The sequence below is a fragment of the Ursus americanus genome, chromosome 6, assembly GCF_024610735.1.
Source record: "Ursus americanus isolate L20-20 chromosome 6, mUrsAme1.1.p, whole genome shotgun sequence".
In the NCBI taxonomy this organism is placed as follows: Eukaryota; Metazoa; Chordata; class Mammalia; order Carnivora; family Ursidae; genus Ursus; species Ursus americanus.
Window position 1 is genome coordinate 27,581,372 of NC_142132.1, and position 20,911 is coordinate 27,602,282.

The window sequence follows — 20,911 nt, forward strand, 5'->3', positions numbered from 1 at the left end:
GGATTATATAGATTATATTTTGCAAGTTGCTTTTCTCATTCAATAATATATTATGCAGCTTTCTATATTAGGGCCTAGAGATCCCTCTCTTTTTTTTCAAGGAGCAAGATTGTATAAATTGTCAGCACTCTTATTTTGTGGAATATTTGGTTTGTTTTCAGCTTAGCAAAAGAATTGGCAACTGTTAAATTTAGTCCAATTTGGACTTATTTTTGCTGGGTTTTTTTTCATGGTTATATTTTATTTTATTTTTCTCTAAGTGTTGCTGCTTTAATCACCTTGATACTGGAGAATAGTGTTATCTCAATGTCTTAGGTACGATGGGTTATATATAAATTTATTAGTTCCATAGTACTTTGTGTTTGTTTTCAACTTCATAACCTTCTGGTTTTGTTTTGTTTTGTTTCTTTTCATACTTCCTAATCCCCTTCACCTATTTGACTCATCCCCCCACTCCCCTCCCCTCTGACAACCACCAGTTTGTTCTCTGTATTCCTGAGTTTGTTTCTGGTTTGTTTGTTTGTTTGTTATGGGTTTTTATATTCCATTTTAAAAACTGAGATATAATTGACATATAACCTTGTGTAAGTTTAAAGTGTACAATGTGTTGGTCTGATACATTACAATATGATTACCATTGTAGTGTTAGCTAACACCTCTGTCACGTCACATAATTATCACTTCTTCCTCGTGGTGAAAACAGTTAAGATCTTGTCTCTTAGCAACTTTGAAGTTTATATAATTTTCTCAATTGCTCACCTACTCTAAATCCTACTACTGGAATTTCCTCTTGATGTCCTCAAATAGAGGGTTCTGTGTAAAAATAAACTACACTTGCATAATTCCTCTAGAAATGAACTATATTACATTATTTAATAACTTTTAATATTATAGATATTTGAAAACAAGATGTTTTTAGGTTTCCTGGAATTTTATACCAACAGTTGATATATCAAAGCATTTTACAATCAAATTTCTAAATCTTCTTCTACCCAGTTTATCTGAAGATAAGAAGTTTGCTTGCTAATATTCTTTTAGACCTAAAAATGTGGAAATAAAGACACAGGGCGAAAAAGCAATATACTAATGACTCTACTTGGTAAACTCTTTTTTTAAAAAATATTTTATTCATTTATTTGAAGGACAGAGAGCGAGAGCAGGGGGAGGGGCAAAGGGAGAGGAAGAGAGAGAATCTCAAGCAGACACCTTGCTGAGTGCAGAGGCAAACTCAGGGCTTGATCCCACAACCCAGAGATCATGACCTGAGCCAAAATCAACCCACTGAGCCACCCAGGCGCCCGAGTGGTAAACTCTTAAATGATAATTAATGTCCTAACGCTCTGCTGCATTTTTAAATCCCTACTTAAACCTTTGATAGTGTTGCATTCGCTTTGTTGTACTTTTTCCTGAGAAAACATAGAAATGTTCATTTGTCTCTATATTTAATTGGCAAAAACTTAATGGTCTATGATGCCTCAAGCCCTGGGTAAGACCCTGAATTATAATGATAGAGAAGTCCGCTACCACATTGATAGTCTGGAAGAAACAGACCAGTAAACACCCAGAAGTGTTAAGAGGAGAAAGTGCATGAAGCACTATGGGAGCACAGCGGCCAGGTACCTAAAGAAACGGGGGAGAGCAGACAGGCTTCTGAGCATATGTAAAGAGTGGGGGGAGTCCAAAAAATAAATAAGAGTTCATCAGTAGTCACAAGGAGGAAGGGGGTTCCACACAGAAGGAATAACAAATCTGTGAAGCAACGGGGTACATGTGGAGAACTATGGGTAGTTCTCTGTGGCTGCAATGTGGGTGACACGGAGATAGAAGGAAGGCCAGAGCATTAGGTAGGATGCAGGTGGGGCTGAGGAGTCTGGATTTTATCCCGAAGGCAACTGGAAACCACCAAAGGGTGATAAGCAGACGTGTGTCATAAAATTTGAATACCAGAAGGATTATTTTACTGTTGATAGTATTTGGGTTGTGTCAGACCTTTTGCTAGTATTTAACAGTGGTGCTGTGAATATTCTTACACGTGTGTTTTGGTACGCATGTCCCAACAGTTTCTTTAGTGTATATACCTAAGGTGGAATTTGTGATCATAGGGTTAGTGCATCTTCTGTTTTACAAGATGATGTTAAATTATGTTCCAAAACAATTGTGATAATTAACACTCCCAATTAGCATTTTGCATCCCTTTAGGCACTTTATGATGCTCAAGTCTTTCACCTACTTTTTCTATTAGATTGTCTTTCCTCTTTTAATGATATATATAAATTCTTTATAGACCTTGGACATTAAACTTTTGTCGGCTGTATGCATAGCAAATATCTCCTCCAAGTTAGTGGTATGTTTTCTCACTTTCTATATAGTGCCTTTTAATTAATAGGACTTCTTAATTTTAATGTTATAATTAACCAAGTGTAATAACTTAGTATTACTACTGATATAATTTATTCATGTAACTATTACTATCATTCCATTTATGGTTCATGCTTCTATCTTATTTAAGATATCCTTCCTTACCCTAGGTTGTAAAGATAGTCTTATGTGTTGAACTTAACAAATAAAGTAATTATATGTGAAGCTCATAGGACAGCTCTTGTCACAGGAAAGCAAATTAGCTATTTTTTAAAAGATTTATTTATTTACTTACTTATTTAGAGAGAGAGCACAAGTGAGAGGGGCAGAGGGAGAGAGAGAGAGATTCTCAAGTAGACTCTGGGCGCTGAGCACAGAGCCTGACGCGGGGCTGGATTCCACAACCCTGAGATTATGACCTAAGCCAAAACCAAAGGTCAGATGCTCAACCAACTGCACCACCCAGGCGCCCCAAAAGCAAATTAGCCATTGTTGATATTATCATATCTCATCAATTCATAGATGCATATTTTTTTCACATTTATCATCTGTGGTAGGCTGCATAGTGTCCTCTAAAGACACCCATGTCTGAAACCCTGGAACTTGTGACTGTTACCTTATATGGTTAACGTTACTTTGCAAGCGTGATTAAATTAAGGATTCTGAGATGGAGAGATTACCCTGGATTATCTGGGGGAGCCCAAAAATGTAATCGCCAGTGTCCTTATAAGGACAAGGCAGAGGGAAATTTGATCGCAGTGACAGAAGGGAGAAGGTGTGACAGGACAATGAAAGTACAGAGAAATTTGAAGATGCTCTGCAGCTGGGCTTTGAAGAGGGAGGATGAGGCTGTGAGCTAAGGAATGCAGCTCTGGAAAATGGAAAAGGCAAGGAAAGAGATTCTCTCCTAGAGCCTTTGGAGGGAACATGGCCCTGCCCACACTTGCTTTTGGCCTGATGAAACTGCTCGCAGACTTCTAGCCTCCAGAAATAAAAGAATAAATGTGCCTTGTTTTAAGACCCACAGCGGTGGTAATTTGTGATGGGAGCCGTAGGAAACTAATACAGGATTTCTTGCAATTGATGGGTCTTCCATGTCTGCCAGCCAGCCAGGCAACAAGTCATGATGTCATCGTTCTCACCTGCCCATCCAGGGACCTGGTTGTGACTCCTGATCTCATACTGGACAACTGCGATTCTTTGACATTTCAAACAACAGACTTTGGTTGTGTTTTTTTTTTTTCCCTGCTGTTTTTTTGTTGTTGTTGTTGTTTGTTTTTTTTTAAGAGAGGGAGAGAAAAAGGGAGAGGAGCGAGTGGCAAAGGGAAAGGGAGAGAAAGAATTTTAAGCGGGCTCCATGTCCAGTAGGAAGCCCATCACTGGGCTCTATCTCATGACCCTGAGATCATGACCTGAGCTTGAGATCAAGAGTTGGATGCTTAACCAACTGAGCCATCCAGGCTCCGCATCAAACAACAGACTATTTAAAGACTATGCAGAAAATGACTATAAATCCTGGTTATTGTCTGAAATACTCTGATGACAGTTCCTCGTAAATCAATGAAGTGTTATATCAAAATTTGCAAAATAGGTGCCGGTGACTTGGGAGAAAATCCTGAAGATGGTGTGGAGCACTCTTGAAGAAGCATTTCAGACTTCCTGGAAGATGGCAGAGTAGGAGGACCCTAAGCTCACCTGACCTACTGACACAACTAGATAACACCAGTTACATCAGTGTCAATAACTCAGAAAACGACCCAAAGACTGGCACAACAAACTCTTCACAGCTAATTGCAGAGACAAGTCCACATCGAAAACAGATCTTATTAAATAAATATCCAATTTCATAGCAAAATACTCTTCAATTAAAAAAAAAAAAAAGAAGGAGCAGCAGTCATCCCCAGGGTTCCTGCTGGTAGAGCATGCTGCTGGGTGGAAAACACAGCTGTCAATAATGGAACAAAAACTATTTCTAAGATTCAGGCTCTGAATATGAAAACATTTTAGGACTATTTTGACAAGTTTATTTCCCTCAAATTTTCTTTCTTATGCATGCATATAAAATCTTTAAAAAATTAAAAAATAAGTTTATAGTAGTGTAAGATTAAAAATTCTAAGTAGTAAGAAAACATTGTCCACAATTTAAATGGCAATGTTTTTCCTTTCTTTTTTTTTTTTTTTTAATGATTTTTTATTATATTATGTTAGTCACCATACAGTACATCCCCGGTTTCCGATGTAAGGCTCAATGATTCATTAGTTCTGTATAACACCCAGTGCACCATGCAATACGTGCCCTCTTTACTACCCATCACCGGTCTATCCCATTCCCCCGCCCCCCTCCCCTCTGAAGTCCTCAGTTTGTTTCTCATAGTCCATAGTCTCTCATGTTTCATTCCCCCTTCTGATTACCCCCTGTTTTTCCTTTCTTAATATAATGGTGCATTGTAGAATTGTTGGCATCTGAGATTCAAACACATTTATTATTATTATTAACTTGCGACTTTTGTGTCTTGTTTAAGAAATCCTTTCCTACCCATCACTTGTAGAGATAGTCTTTGATGTTGTGTTCTAAAAATGTTATAGTTTACTCTTGACATTAGCTTCCAGCTTCGCTTAGAATGGATTTTTGCGTATGAGGCAAGGTAGTTATTTAGTTATTTTTCATCTGTAACCAATTACCATTTATCAAAAAAGCTATCATCCTTTCCATGGCTCTTTACTATCAGCTCTATCATAAGCCAAGGTTCCATTTATGCATGGGCTATTTTATTTCATCAGTTACATTGTTTGTCTCTAAATCAGTAAGATACATTTTTAATTATTAGAGATTTATAATAATTCCTTATATGTTGTATGGCAAGCCCCTCCATCTAGTTCTTCAGAATCGCCTTGTTGGTTCTTCCCTCCTCCCAAAACACTTGCAGGATTTTGATTGGAATTTATCAGATCTGCACATCAATTTGGGGAGAACTGGCATTTTCCTAACACTAAGTCTTCCAGTCCACAACTATGATAAAGCCCTCCATTTACTCAGGTCTTCTATAATGCTTTTCGGTGAAGTTTTATAATATTTTCCATCAAGGTCATAGATGTATTTTGTTAGGTTTACCACCAAGTACTTCATATTTTTTATGCCACTGTAACGGAAATCATTTTTTAAAGTTTCATTTTCTAACTGATTGTTGCTGATATATAAAAATTCAGCCAATTTTTATGCATTGGCTTTGTATCCAGAAACATTATTCTCCTTAATTCCCATGTTTTGTGGTATATATATATATGATTTGCCTTTTTCTATGCTAACACATCTATATGGTCTGAAAACAGTGACTGTTTCTTCCTTTTGTTTCTTTTTCTTGTTTTTCTGTGTCAGCTAAGTCCTCTAGTCCAATGTTGAATAGAAGTGTGGTAGTGGCAACCTTTGTCCTGTTCATGAAATTAAAGTAAGATAAAATAAAGATACCATAAAATAAGATACTCAGCATGGTGTTGTGATAATCATTCCCCAAGGTTGCCCCCAAACAATCTTCATCTAATGATATGCACACCTCAACCCTGAACAGGGCTGACCTGTGTCATAGGATACTGAGGAAATGGCCGTTTGACTTCTGAGACTAGGTTATAATAGACACTGTTGTTTCCCTTTGCTCTGTTTCAGAAGCTAGATGCTGTGTTGGGAGCATACTGATGCAGCCCTGTGTGGCATCGATGTGACAGGCCTCCTGCCAGCAGCCAGCACCAATTTGCCAGCTCTGTGAGTAAGGCACCTTGGAAGAGGGTCCTTCAGTCCCCATCCTGCCTTCAGACAACTGCAGTACTGACCAATATTCTTAGGGTTTCCTAAGAAACTCTAAGCTAGAGCCGCCCAGCTAAACTGCTCCTAATTTCTGACCCACAGAAAGTGTGTGAGAACACAAATGTTTATTATTGTGTTAAGCCATTAAGCTTTGGGGCAATTTGTCATGCAGTGATGGATACCTGATACAGGGAGCTTTTGTAGAGGCTTTATCAGATAAAGTTCCCACATATCCTAGTTTTATAAGAGATTCTTAAAAGTTATGAATTGATGTTGAATTTTATCCTATACATTTCATCCATCTAGTGAATAAACATGCTATCTTTCTGTTATATAAAAAAATACATGAATTATATTGGTTGATTTCCTTTTTCTTTTCTTTTTTGTTAAGTTTTTATTTAAATTCCAGTTAACACAGTGTAATATTAGGGTCAGGTGTACAACATAGTGAGTCAACACTTATATACAACACCTTGTTCTCATCACAACACGTGTGCTCCTTAATCCTTATCACCTGTTTCACCCATCCCCCCCCATCTCCCCTTTGGTCACCATTAGTTTGTTTTCTGTAGTTAAGAGTCTTTCTTGGTTTGCCTCTCTCTTTTTTGCCTCTTTGTTCATCTGTTTTGTTTCTTAAATTAAACATATGAGTGAAAATATGTGGTATTTGTCTTTCTTTCACGACTTATTTCACTTAGCATAATACTCTCTAGCTCCATCCACATTGCAAATGGCAAGATCTCATTGTTTTTGATGGCTGAGTAATATTCCATTGTGTTTATGTACCACCTTTTCTTTATCCATTTATTAGTTGATGGACACTTGGGCTGTTTCCATAATTTGGCTACTGTAGATAATGCTGCTATAAACATCAGGGTGCATATATCCCTTTGAATTAGGATTTTTGTATCATTTGGGTAAATACCTATTAGTGTAATTGCTGGGTCTTAGGGTAGTTCTATTTTTAACTTTTTGAGGAACCTCCATACTGTTTTTCAGAGTGACTGCACAAGTTTGTATTCCCATCAGCAGTGCAAAAGGGTTTCCCTTTCCCACATCCTCACCAACACCTGTTGTTTCTTGTGTTGTTGATTTTAGCCATCTGACAGCTGTGAGGTGATTATAGTTTTGATTTGCATTTCCCTGATGATGAGTGATGTTGAGCATCTTTTCATGTGTCTGTTAGCCGTCTGTATGTCTTCTTTGGAAAAATGTCTATTCATATCTTCTGCCCATTTTTAATTGGATTATTTGGTTTTTTGGGTGTTGAGTTTTTAAATTCTTTATATATTTTGGATACTGACCCTTTATCAGATATGTCTTTGGCAAATATCTTCTTCCATTCCATAGGTTGCCGTTTAGTTTTGTGGATTGTTTCCTTCACTGTACCAAAGCTTTTCATTTTGATGTAGTCCCAATAGTTTATTTTTTATTTTGTTTCCCTTGCCTCAGGAGACATATCTAGAAAGAAGTTGTATACTACCCAAAGCAATCTACACATTTAATGCAATCCTAGCTATCAAAATAACCACCAGCATTTTCAGATGATACATGCTATGAAACAAGGTAATTAATAGGAAATGACCAGAGACCTATTTATTTATTAAGATTTATTTATTTGAGAGAGAGAGAGAACACACGTGTGTGCACATGCACATGATTAGAGGGGGTTGGGCAGAGGGAGAGGCAGAGAGAGACCCTCAAGCAGTCTCCCTGCTGAGCACAGGGCCCTACTTGGGGTTCGGTCCCAGGACCCTGAGATCATGACCTGAGCCAAAATCAAGAGTTGGATGCTTAACCAACTGAGCCACCCAGGTGCCCCAAAAGGCCTATTTAGATTATGTGGTCATACAAGGCATTTCAGAGGAGGAAATTTATGAGGTGAGACCTGAAAGATAAGAAGGAGCCATCTGGCATAGATTTAGGGAAGAGCATTCCAGTGAAAGAGTAAATGCGTAGGGCCAAAGGTAGGAAGAAGCTAGGCAGGTGTACAGGGCAAAGGAATACCTGCATGGTTGAAGCATAGTAAGAAAAGAGGGGGAGAATAATTTAAGGTCAAGGAGGTAGACCTAACTAGAAACAGCCTTCTAATGTTTGGATTTCGTTTGAAGGACAATGGGAAGCCAGGGGAGTATCATGTATGGCTTATACTATGGGAAAATGTATTCTGGTTATTATGTGAAGAATGGATCAGAGGGGTGTAGAATAGAAGCAGGGAGAATAATTTACGAGGCTACTGTGGTAGTCCAGGTGAGAGATGATGGGGTTTGGCCAGCGGTGGTAGTAGTGGACATAAAGAGAAGTGGACAGAAGAGGTTTTTTTCAGTACTTTGGTCCCATGATTTTCCAGAGGAGTTGTATTTCCATTATTTCCAAAAGAAAAATAATGCAGACATGCAAGAAGCATGGACATTTTACTTTTATTGCCTGTGATTTCACAATGGTCTGTACTCCTACATCATTTGGGGATAGGAAAGGCATTCTTGAATTGAGAGCACTGATAAAATCAGTGTCACAGTAGTGTTATGAACGGGCTTGCTGGAGATGCATTCTCTGCTTTGTAATCGAAAATGGCTCTTCTCGCCAATTGCCTGAAATCATGCCATGCTTATTGGATGAGGCTAAAAAGATAAGCTATGGCACCTTATGCAGAACCTGGTATAATAGGCTAAGGACAACATCTTTTATTTTCTAGGGGGAGTCACGGAAGTTTTTTCTGAACAGAGGAGTAACATGATTGAAAACTTTTACAAAAAATGTTAATTTGGTAAAAAAAAAAAAAAGTCTTTGGGGAGCGATCCTGAGGATAAGAGAATCACTTATCAAACTCTTGTAATTATTACCTTGGAAAGGAAGGGACTGACGAGATGAGAAACATCTTGGAGGCTGACTCAATCAACAGAACTTACCGGAGGAAGTGATTGGAGTTAGTAAGTGGAATAGAAGTCGTCAGAGGTTGTTGGTTAATTTCTGAGATTTTGAATCTGAATGATAAGGATGCTGTTAGAGAAAGAGTGCAAAAAGGAGATAGTTTGGGGCAAGAGGAAAGAGAATAGATCTGTCTCACAAAAATGTGAATATACTTAACACTACTGAACTGTATCCTTAAAAAAGGTTACCTGCGTGAGTGTCTGTCTTTGGCTCATGATCCCGGGGGGTCCTAGAGATGAGCCCCTTTTCACCTTTTATTTATCTAAAGGCATCATGTGTGGTATTTTTCACTGTGATGTGCCTGGTCATTTAATCTTTATTTCTGAAGTTTTTCTTTTATTTCTAATTCTTCCATGAGTTTTATCACTGTATTTCTGAGTTTTTCTATTTTTGATTTGTATCATTCTTTTGTCTTGTGTTATTTTTAAATGGCTTTCTGTTTGTTTTGAAGCAGATATCATAGTTGTAGTCCTTCTGGTGTGCTTACATTAGCTATGGAAATGTTATTCTGCTTCTTATTTTCCTTTTCAGGATAATAACTACTTTAATTGGATTTAACCTTGATACTTTTCTGTTGTTTTTTTTTAAAGGTTGATTTATTTATTACTAGAGAGTGCGTGTGTGCAGGCATGCAAGCTGGGGGACGGGCAGAGGCAGAGGGAGAGAGAATCTCAAGCAGACTCCCTGCTTTGCACGCTTTGCACGGAGCCTGATGGGGTCTCAATATCACGACTCTGGGATTGGAGACCATGACCTGAGCTGAAATCAAGAGTCAGACGCTTAATGAATAGAGCCACCCAGGGGCCCGTCTATTGTTTATTTTTATGTGCTGTTGGTTTTCCCAAAATTTTAGGAGATACGAGTATAGTTTAAAAAGATGGTGACATTCCCTCCCCCCACTTGATCTAGACTTCCTCTTTCCTTGACTCTGTTATCCCAGGTCTGCTTAATTTTGATTCTACACCCAGATGTTTCTCTCTCTGTGTGGCCACGTCCTGGGATGGAGCCCTGGTTGGTCAGTGTCCAGGGCTTCTAAGGGGTTAGATTGCTCTAAGCACTGCAAATTTTACATGGGCCTTGTGCCCTCATCGCTAATAGGATTAGGCCAAACTCTCAGTTTAATCTTGTGTTCTCAAATGGACCCACCTCCCTTTCCTCTTGGCTATTTTGGGGCTTTCCAGTTTGGGGAGGGGGTTCTGTCAGAGGTCTTGTTGCTTTCTGGCACAGATGCTGAAATTATGCAAACATTGTGGCTGTTGTTGATTTGCTCTCCCCTGCTTGGCATTCATGGAGATACCTTGTCGCCTAGCTTTGCAAAATATGGTCCCTAGATTTTTGTTTTGCTTTCTGTTGCTCTCTGTTTTTATGTGGGGGTTTACAGAGATTAAATAATTATGCTGTCATCACTGCCATTTACCTACTATCTGTAGTTGATTTTTGAGAAGATGTATAAACTGAGACATTCTAATTGTGTTTTTTTTTTAATGTAGAGATATATAAACTAATAAGGGAATGCTCTCCTCTCCCCAGTCCCATTCTCTGGAGGTATTTACTGTTAAGAGGAACATAGCCTTCCAAACATTTTTCTGTCCCTTCACTATATTCACAGATACATATGTATGTATGTGTTTTTTCCTGCTGCTTCACAGTCTACATTTTTATTGCAATTTGGTTTTTCCACTTAATGATATGTTGGGGAGGGGCGCCTGGGTGGCTCAGTCAGTTAAGCGTCTGCCTTTGGCTCAGGTCAAGATCCCAGGGTTGTTGGATGGAGCCCTACATCGGGCTCCCTGCTCAGCAGGCAGTTTGCTCCTCCCTCTCCCTCCGCCACTCTCTCTCTGTCTCTCATGAATGAATAAATAAAATCTTTAAAAAATTGATATGTTGGGGATATCTTTAAGGACTAATATAGTCTGATAGTTTTTGTTATTGATCCACCATTACCAGGTGGATAGTTCCCTCAGGAAGGATACAAACTGCTTTTGGTTGCTTTGAAAAATAAACGTTTAAAGTGTTAAGCTCTATCACAAAGTAATTGGTAGTATTTGTAGTTTGAGGAAGCTTTGGGACTCAGGGACCCAGGGCAACCCTCCGTGAACCCTTGCTCCTTTTCTCTAAGTAAATTCTGTTTGGTAGAATAGTCCAGACTAGACTAATACTCTGAGCTGGACTTTCTCGATGCTATTCTTCCTTTTCTCCAACTGGGTATGAGATGTAGTGGCCCAAAGAAGAAGGAGACTATTAAGTCCACTTGTGAAATAATATGGTGTGACGACCAGGGTATTCACAAAGTGGGGCTCTGTGCCCAGCTGTGCCACTACTCAAGTAACATTGAGCAAGTCCTTTTACCTTTCTGGGCTTAAAGACAGATTTTATTTGTCTAGAAAATTATTTCAGTACGTGCATTATCACTTAATTTCTTAAAAAGAAAGAAAGATATGTACTTTCCAGTTCTATTTGGTAAACATCACACCTTTTTTACCTTACACTCTGCCCCTTCAAATATGTGGACGATCTGCTTGGCCTCTGAGAGCTTTTCAATTTGCTACCCTGGGACTAGGTAATGCTCTGTCATCCCCTCTCCCAGTTTTATTGAGATATAATATATAACGTTGTAGACGTATAAGATGTACCGCATGATGATTTGAGACATATATATTGTGAAATGATCATCACTATAAGTTTTGTTCATATCCATCACCTGGAACTACGTAATTTTAAAGCCATGGGTCTCAAAGTGTGAGCTAGGGGTTAAAGTGGAGACCCCTGCGCTCCACACCAGGCTCACTTAATCAGGATCCTGCTGAGCGGCCTAGGAAACTGCACTTTTTATATGTGCTCCTGATTACCCCATTGCTCACCCACGTCCGAAAACTTGTGCTCAGGTCAGTTCCAACTATATCATTCTAACATTACAGGTAGAGGGGTTGGAAAGGGAATTAAGATGGATAAATATAGTTATTGTATCTATCCGTGCCAATTCTGGGGAGGGAAACACACTTTCCTTATTTTACTTTCTTCACAGGTGACTAGAGGCAAGGCCAGCAACTCTCCTCAAAACAGGTCATTGGGACGTGGAAAAACCACGAACATAGAAGAGTCATTAGATCACACAGGAGCTTGAGATGAGTTCTAGAGATCAAGGGAGCAGGCTACTACTACTATTAATAAATGGCACTTATTAAAGCCATGCACGAGGCAGATTGCTAAGGATTTTAAATGATCTCATCTGAATCTGATAACAGACTTTAGTCTGTCATACCTGCCTATCTCCTAAAATAAATAAAGGTTCAGAAAGTTTAGATAACTTATTTATTTAATTTTTTAAAGATTTTATTTATTTATTTGACAGAGAGAGAGACAGAGAGGGAACACAAGCAGGGGCAGAGGGAGAAGGTGAAGCAGGCTCCCCACAGAGCAAGGAGCCCGACTCGGGGCTCAATCCCAGGACCCCGGGATCATGACCTGAGCCGAAGGCAGACGCTTAATGACTGAGCCACCCAGTTGCCCCAAGATAACCTTTTTAATGTCCCATAGTTGACAACTTGTTAGGATTCAAACTCAGTTCTGAACGATGCCAAAGATAGCCAGATCACCCCTGTTCCCTAGAGATGATTGGTACATAAAAGGGAGACAGTGGGGTCTGGTACTAGGGAATTATGAATCTGTTGTGTCACAGAGGTTTTGCCAAAAACGGGCAAGAGAAAACACCAAACAGAGGTCTGCTTAGTAAGCTCCTTAAAGATATAGATGAGTTTACTCAATAAATTGTGCTCTTATTTCTTACAGAACTCACTGGCACAGAATAGATTCTCATTACTTTTGCTGTTACTGAATTGAAAAATGGAAGTCCTATTTGCAGAGCCCTGCAAGGACTGATTCCTCTTAAACTATTGTTTCCCTTCCAAATCTTGTGTAGATGAACCCCCACTGATCTTCAGGAGAGCTTTTCAAAAACAGACGACTGGGGCCCTCCTCGAATTTGTGACTCAGTTTCTTGGGGTAGAATTGAATCTGGGAATTGGTACCTTTAAACGTGTTCCTCTGGTGATTCTGTTGGGCAGCCAGGTTTGAGAACCATCGGATTAAAGGATCCAAAGTGAATTACTTGGGTTAGGCAATGCCTTTACTTACTGCAGTGGATCTGATTTGAGGTGCTAGGGAAGTTCTATCTGGCAGAAAGAACTGGCTTTCTTTCTTAACCTCTCCCTCTTCCTAATCCCTTGTGTCCCCACCCTGTACTTTCTTCTCTCTGTCTCCCGCATCTCTCTGCCCTAAAGTGGCTGAAAAATGACCTTGAGAACAGCAGCGCCACATTGTGGAGAGAAGAAATCTAGTGCTACAAAAAGGGCAGGTCGATGTCCTTAAAAACAAACAGACAAACAAACAAACAAACAAACAAAAAATCACTCGGGCTGCAGTTGCCACTTTGTCCTGCAGAGTGCACCACTTCCTTATATTTTCAGGTGAGGAAGTTCCTTTTCCTTACCTACGTGTTAATCTCTGTAAACATCCCCTAGAAGGCACGGGGTGGAACATCCTTGCCAGGTCAGAAATCCAAAACCTCCACGCTGTGGAACTAGAATGAACTGGGGCGAGACTCTGCCCAGGCACGCATAAGCCTTCTGCTGAGCTTAAAAGTCAATCTCTACGACAGTCTTGGTCAGAGTGAGACTATGGTAATCCCCAAGTCAACGCGTGACTTGACGAGAACACGTCTTTGTGGCGTAGTACCTGCTGTTAGATATGTCTTGTAGTTATATTTTTATGTGGTACCCATAAGTTAGGCGTTAGTTACTAGATCAAGCCTCTTGTCCGGTGATATTTCCACCTAATGACACGTGGGTTTATATTGGTGGAACAGGTTGGATCACTGATCATGTATCTTTTGATTGATTCCCACCAGCCTAAATCTCTCTTTGTCTCTCTCTTTCACACACACACACACACACACACACACATTTTTCTGATACTTGTACCTGGACATGTTTTTCCATGGCTTCATCATGTTTAGCGACATCCGGCTAAATTAATACAGTTAGAAAGGAGATGTGTGAAAGTTTATATAAATCTACCAGTCTACCTGGTTGCATTCTCTGCTTGTTTTCTAATAGCTGCACAGAGGCTCCAGACTTCAGAGGTAGCAGGAGAAGGCTTCACACCTCTGCAGATTTGCATAAGATTTCCTGGCAGATGGTGACATGGCTTTGTTTCTCTATGTGAGTCTTCAGCCGCTTGGTTTTCTCAACCAAGAGTTTCTAAAGTTACACCGGTAAGCCAGGTTGGCGTGGGTTAGTATAGTGGTTTCCTCATGGTTTTGTTTGCTCTGACATGTTTGCCATCTTCCTACCTAGACTGTAAGCCTTTGACTGCAGGCTCCAAGCTGAGATCTCTGATATCCCTCGAATTCTCGCTTCACACATTGTTAGATGTGCACTACTTGCTCAATACAAATGTTTAGGTTGAATGATGAGGAAAGGTGTGTTGACAGAGTGAGAGGTAAAGGAGAACCAGGAGAGAGAGAGAAAGTAATGTTTCTAAAAGACTGGCTTAACAGAGCCTGGGTGGCTCAGTTGGTTAAGCGTCTGCCTTGGGCTCAGGTCATGATCCTGGGGTCCTGGGATCAAACCCCACCCCATCAGGCTCTCTGCTCAGTGGGGAACCTGCTTCTCCCCCCCCCACACACTCATTTTCTCTCCCTCTCCCTCTCTCTCTTTCTCTCGTATCTCAAATAAATAAATAAAATCTTTAAAAAATAAAAATAAAATAAAATAAAAAAGATTGGCTTAACTGACCAGTGAAAGGAAGCAGTTGAGAAAGGGAAAATGGAACAGAAAGAGGAAATTAGAGTCTAGTTGTTCGTTTGGTGTTCTGTTTTTTTGTTTTTTTTTTTTTTAAGTGGAAATGCAGTTGTGGATGCTAATAATTGCTGAGGAGATGTTCATGGTCAGTACAGGGAGAAGTAAAATTTCCTCACCTATTGAAGACCACACAGACCAGTACAAGGGATATCCTGTAAAAGAAAGTTGTAATTTCCGGAATGAGTTCAAATTGATGAATGAGTCTGCAGATTTAATAGGCCACGGTTAAAATTCTCCCTGAATGTTACAATCAAATATTGAATACCAAAATCATTTTAAAATCTTGCTTTATTATTCTGTAAAGTTGAGCCAGATTAGGGGTGCCTGGGTGGCTCAATTGGTTAAGCGGCTGACTTGATTTCCACTCAGGTCGTGATCTCGGGGTCCAGGGATCGAGCCCTACTTTGGGCTCCCCACTCAGTGGGGAGTCTGCTTGTCCCTCTGCCCCTCCCTCTGCTTGTGCTCTCTCAAATAAATAAATACAATCCTAAAAAAAGAAAGTTGAGCCAGGTTAGTGTCCACTAAGATTTCAAAGAATTCTGTTTTAAATTGAGCTTTTTAAATATAGAGAATAAAAGAGAAATAACCTTGGGGCACCTGGCTGGCTCAGTCAGTAGAGTGAGCAACTCTGGATCTTGGGGGTCTCAAAGTTTACTTTAAAAAAGAAAAGAAAAACACACAAGCTCAAAAGACAAGTAGTCTTGCTGACACTCTCACCAGTGAGTTACATTTTCCAGAGAAACTTTTTTTTTACCATATTTTAACACTTATAGGTATTTGGAATTTAGAAAGGATTAAGATTTATTGAAATACAAGCATACTTGGAAAATAGTTGCTTTATTTCTTTTTTTTCCTTGCTTTTTAATTGCACATATACCTTAGAATACATTTGGAGTGTTCTAAAGCAAAACTCAGAATTTTATCTCCTCACTCATATCTATTTCTTGTTTAAATTATTGCTTTTTCTGTCTCTGATGTGATTATTCTGGTAGCGTTTTATACTGTTTGAGGGAGAAATAATCCATTGATTTTAGTGGTATAAATGTGAAATGACTGAGATCTGGATCAGTGATTTGGTCATGGTTGTAAAGAAGAATAAATAAGTCTAAAAACAGTAAAATCTGGGAATAGAGCATACCGGTTAATTGGGTTTCTGATTAACTATGGGTTAACGAGAAGACACTTTGTTTGAAATATCCCTAAATTGCCTTGGGGCATTTTCTTGTTTTAATACGTAGTCTAATGAACATCATTAAATCTTCTCTTACTGATTCAGCATCCTGCAATACCTCAGGATCATTACTCTGAACATAATATATAATTCTACACTGTACTGTAGCTACAGAAGGAATAAAAGTTTAAGATGACTCCTGGATACTGCTATACTTTAAAAAAATAAATATGATCTGTGCAAATCACTGTATGTCCATTTACTTTAAACAAGTAAGTAAAGGCATATTACCTGTTATGGAATAATAGGCTATTCAATCCAGAAGAGACTTTTGAGATTATGAAATTCAATGCCATTATTTAAGAAATGAAAAAGCTAAGACCCAGAAAATAACAAAGACGATTAGTACAGCTAGATGATAATCGATGTCTCCTGATTGCAAATCTGTGCCCTTTGACTCCACCATGCTGCAACTTTCAAATGATTTGGGAGTCCTGTCATTTGTCTCCCTTGCCCCTAAAAGTGCAGAGTCCATTCTCAAAATGGATTATTTAGGAGTTTTGGTTATATGAATACAAGCTCCACTAAAATGGTAACTCCTTAGGGGCAGGGAGTTTTGTCTGTTTTGTTCACTTATGTATTCTCAACACCTCGAACAGTACCTGTCCCTTAGAAGGCCTTCGATAAATTTTTGTTGAATGAAAGAATGAAATGAAATTGCAAGATTTATTCTACACAAGATAACTTGATTTCGATTTCTATGTTCGTCGACTGAGCATTCACTAAGACTGACGGTAGAAAGATTACAGATTGATTACTGAGTTCATAATGAGAAAATGAAAGGAAAAGGATAAATATTGTTAAATTGTCATGGTATGACATCATAAACTTTTGTCTCACTTTGACTGTATCTCAGTTTTAAGCACCAAGTGTTTGAAGTAAGGAGCCAGATACTAAATTGTTAAAACACTTTTCAGATAGTCAAATTAGTTAACAAAGGAGAAGACATCACAACTCAGCTTTGCAAAGCTGTTTGTTAAATATGAGTTCTATGTAATAATTAAACATGTCTCTTGAGGCAAACAAAGCCATCAAACTAGGAACAAGAGTCCTTTTCCTCGGCATCTTTTTTTTTTTTTTTAGATTGTATTTATTTATGTGACAGAGAGCCAGCGAAAGAGGGAACACAGCAGGGGAGTGGGAGAGGAAGAAGCAGGCTCCCAGCGGAGGAGCCTGATGTGGGACTTGATCCCGGAATGCCGGGATCACGCCCTGAGTCGAAGGCATACGCTTAACGACTGTGCTACCCAGGCGCCCCTCCTCCTGCATCTTAGTGAGGCCACGAGGGTAGCAGCTGCTCTCTGAGCTTCGCCATGCGGCCCAAGGACGGCAAGAAGAAGAGAGATGCCGGAAAGTCAGCCAAGAAAGACAAAGACCTAGTGACCAAATCTGGGGGCAAGGCCAAAAAGAAGTGGTCCAAAGGCAAAGTTCAAGACGAGCTCAGTAACAGTCTTGTTTGACAGAGCGACATATGACAAACTTTATAAGGAAGTTCCCTACTACAAGCTTATAACCCTGGCTGTTGTCTCAGAGACTGGAGATCCATGGTCCACTAGCCAGGGCAGCCCTTCAGAAGCTCTTCAGTAAAGGACTTATTAAACTGGTTTCAAAGCACAGAGCTCAAGTCATTTATGCCGGAGACAAACGGGCTGGAGCTATCCTAGCTGCTGGTGAAGAGGCATGAACAGATCCCATGCCAACTGCACATTTTGAAAAATAAAATTCTGTTAATTTTTTTTTAAAGAACTAGGGAAAAGGGAATATTCATGGATACCAAACCCTATGCTTATTAACACATATGCCCTTTGACTCTCAAAATTGGTGGGTATGCTTAAGTCTTCTGATAAGTGCGTCAGTATTAAGAAATACCTCAGAAACAAACCCCAGAATGAAAGAATTGCAAAAGCCCTCTACTTAAGGACCGGTTTAAAGTTTAACAGTGTAAACATGTAAGGTTATATGAATACACAGGTGTATTTAGACTTGGAGTCATGGTTTCAATAAGACAAAATCAGAAGATGTACTTAGCTACAAAAGTAGATCCAGGTGTTATTACCTTTATATGCCAGAAAATATTTAGGTCGCCAGAAATCTTCGAATTTCTTTTTTCTTGAGTCACCACTAAACCGTAAGTTCCTTGAAGTTGAGGATCAATCCTAATTCACAATTGTAGCTGCAACCCTTGGCACAATGGTGAAAAACAAAAGAAACTTAAGTCTTTGTTGAATGAATGAATTTTAGAGATCGACTTAAGGACCCTTTTCTAAATTGTAATGAGAGATGAAAACAATACTAGAAAGGAGTTTATGGTATCCAGGTACACTTAACTGGAGAAAAAGAGATGGGTAAAATGAAAGGAAATGAAGACTTGTCTTTTTGGAGTTCCCATTCTTGGGTATTTTGGAGTTTGCTTCTAAGTCCTTTAATCCTCATTATCACTAGCAGGCTCTGGGGAGAAGTGCACACAAAAACATGTTTGCCGTTACCAAGGTACATTGAAAGGGCAGTTTTCCTATAACTTCTTTATTCCCAATTTTGCCTAATTTCTGAATTAGCACACCTATTAATAAGACTCTTATATGTGCCATGGAGATGTTGCTTTTGTAGGAATTTGACTTCCTGAACTTTCTGCACTCAGGTTTCTTTTCTTTTTCTTTTTCTTTTGTTTTTTTTTAAAGATTTACTTATTTATTTGAGAGAGAGAGTGTGTGCATGTGTGTGTGTGAGCACATGTGTGTGAGAGAGGGGCATGGGTGTAGGAGGTGCAGAGGGAGCGGGAGAGAGAGAATCTCAGGCAGACTCCACACTGAACGCAGAGCCCAACACCAGCAGATCCCATGACCCTGAGATCATGACCTGAGCTGAAATCAAGAGGTGGATGCTTAACCCACTGAGCCACCCAAGCCCCCCCTGCACTCAATTCCTATTCAAATCAACTTTAACCTCTTCTGAACAAGAAGTGCTATTGTAGGAGAGATTACAAGCTGGTGAAAATGATTGGACATAGAGAACGCAGGGAAGAGGAGACTCTTCCCAACCTCTTAAGCTAGAAGATAAGGCCTTTAGGAAGCAGAGAACTGGGAACTGGCTAGCCAGGCTGAGTAGGTCGGGTGAACAGCCTCCTAACTGAAGTACTGTGAGGATCCAAGGTCACTTGGAGGTCCACCGAGGTCAGGGCTGTGGTGAGGGTCTGGTTTTCTGTACTGAAGGATTGGAAAGGCATTTTTCATGCCAGCTTTCCCTGGCCTTATAATCCTAGAAATTTCCAAATCAGAGACAGAATCTGTAGTTTATCTTTCCATTTTTCTAGTTAGCAATTGGACTGAATATGTAACCCTCCAGTAATAAATGGCACTTTAGGTTAATGTTTAATTTATAAGTTCTTAGGAAAGGAAGTATCACCTTGTATTTTTATCACTGACTTTGTTTTAAGCATTTCACACAAATGGTTTTATTAGTTCTGTTAACATCCCTATAACTAGATAAAGAGCAAGAATGATGATACACAACAAATCAAATCCCTGAACCACAAGTTAGCTAAATATTAGTCCCAGTTTCTCAGCTAAGAGAGGTTTTGTTGTTGCTGTTTTTCAAAATGTTTTTTTCTCTCCACTGGATAGCTTCTTTGCAGGGAAGATGTTGAAAAGCTTGGAGACATGTCCTAATGTTTTGCAACAGAAGTTTATCTTCTTGCTATTTGAGTGAGGGCCTTAGGGAAATCTGTCTGGGAGAGATCCATTGGCTAACTAAATCCTGACAGAAATCCTTTGACATTCTTTGCAGGTGAGGATTAGGGCTGACCCAAGGCAAAATGATGAAACAATTCGTTATCTATCCTACTTCTCCTCCCACTTACAGGCGCTCACCCTGGAGACCTCTTTCTCTGAACCTCGGTGGGATTGCCTCATCAAGGACTGGAGTCCACTCTGACTCCATGCTCTTTTTTTAAAAACTCAGGTTCTTCGTTTTATCCTCTCTGGAGCATAATTGTTTTGAAAGGTGACAACTAACCAGATAAATGTATTATGGGGCTGGTTGCATTGGCTAAATCCATTTTCTTGCCCCACTTCCACCTTAAATCACTCTGGCTTTTGTCCACCTCTATACTGAAGCTGGTTATGGAGTACCTCCCATGTTTGAGTCCTCAAAGGCTATAGACACCCTTGACTCCTTCTTCCTTAAATAGTCTTCCCTTAAGCCTCAGACTCCATTTCCTCCTGGGTTTCCTCCTACCTCTGGCCACCCCTCAATCTCCTTTGTTGGCTGCTCCTCCTCTGCACAGCCTTTAAATATTGCTTCCTCAGAGTGCTCTCCTATGGTCTCTTTTCTTATTCCAAACTTGCTACTTAGGCTAGCTGTATCCTCCCTGGCTTTGATCGCTTTCCCCATGCTCAGGATTCCCCTATCTGTCCAGCCCATCTCTCTCTCCTGAGGCTGAGACTCCTATTTCCCTGCCACCACCACTAATATCTCTCAAGTAGACTACGGAAGTAGCTTCCAAACAGGTTCCCCGTGTCTATCCTTATACTCCAAGTCTATTCACTACACTAAATCCATAGTGGTCTTTCGAACATGCAAATCTGCATGTCATTTCCCTGTATAAAAAAACCTTCAATGGAGGGGCGCCTGGGTGGCTCAGTCAGCTAAGCATCTGCCTTTGGCTCAGGTCATGATCCTGGGGTCCTGGGATGGAGTCCCGCATCAGGCTCCCTGCTCAGCGGGGAGCGTGCT

At 39.8% G+C, this 20,911-nt stretch overlaps 1 protein-coding gene and 1 pseudogene across 2 annotated transcripts in view; both read left to right on the forward strand.

The window, feature by feature from the left end:
* Nucleotides 1-20,911, forward strand: part of SEC31B (SEC31 homolog B, COPII component) — a 108,170-nt gene that overhangs the window by 59,797 nt on the left and 27,462 nt on the right. For both annotated transcript variants that reach the window (XR_015724746.1, XR_015724748.1), the window contains one exon: nucleotides 6,020-6,115. The gene's annotated coding sequence lies outside the window, so the exon portion shown is untranslated. The remainder of the gene's footprint in view (nucleotides 1-6,019; nucleotides 6,116-20,911) is intronic.
* On the forward strand, nucleotides 16,713-20,772 carry LOC123795868 (small ribosomal subunit protein eS25 pseudogene; annotated as a pseudogene).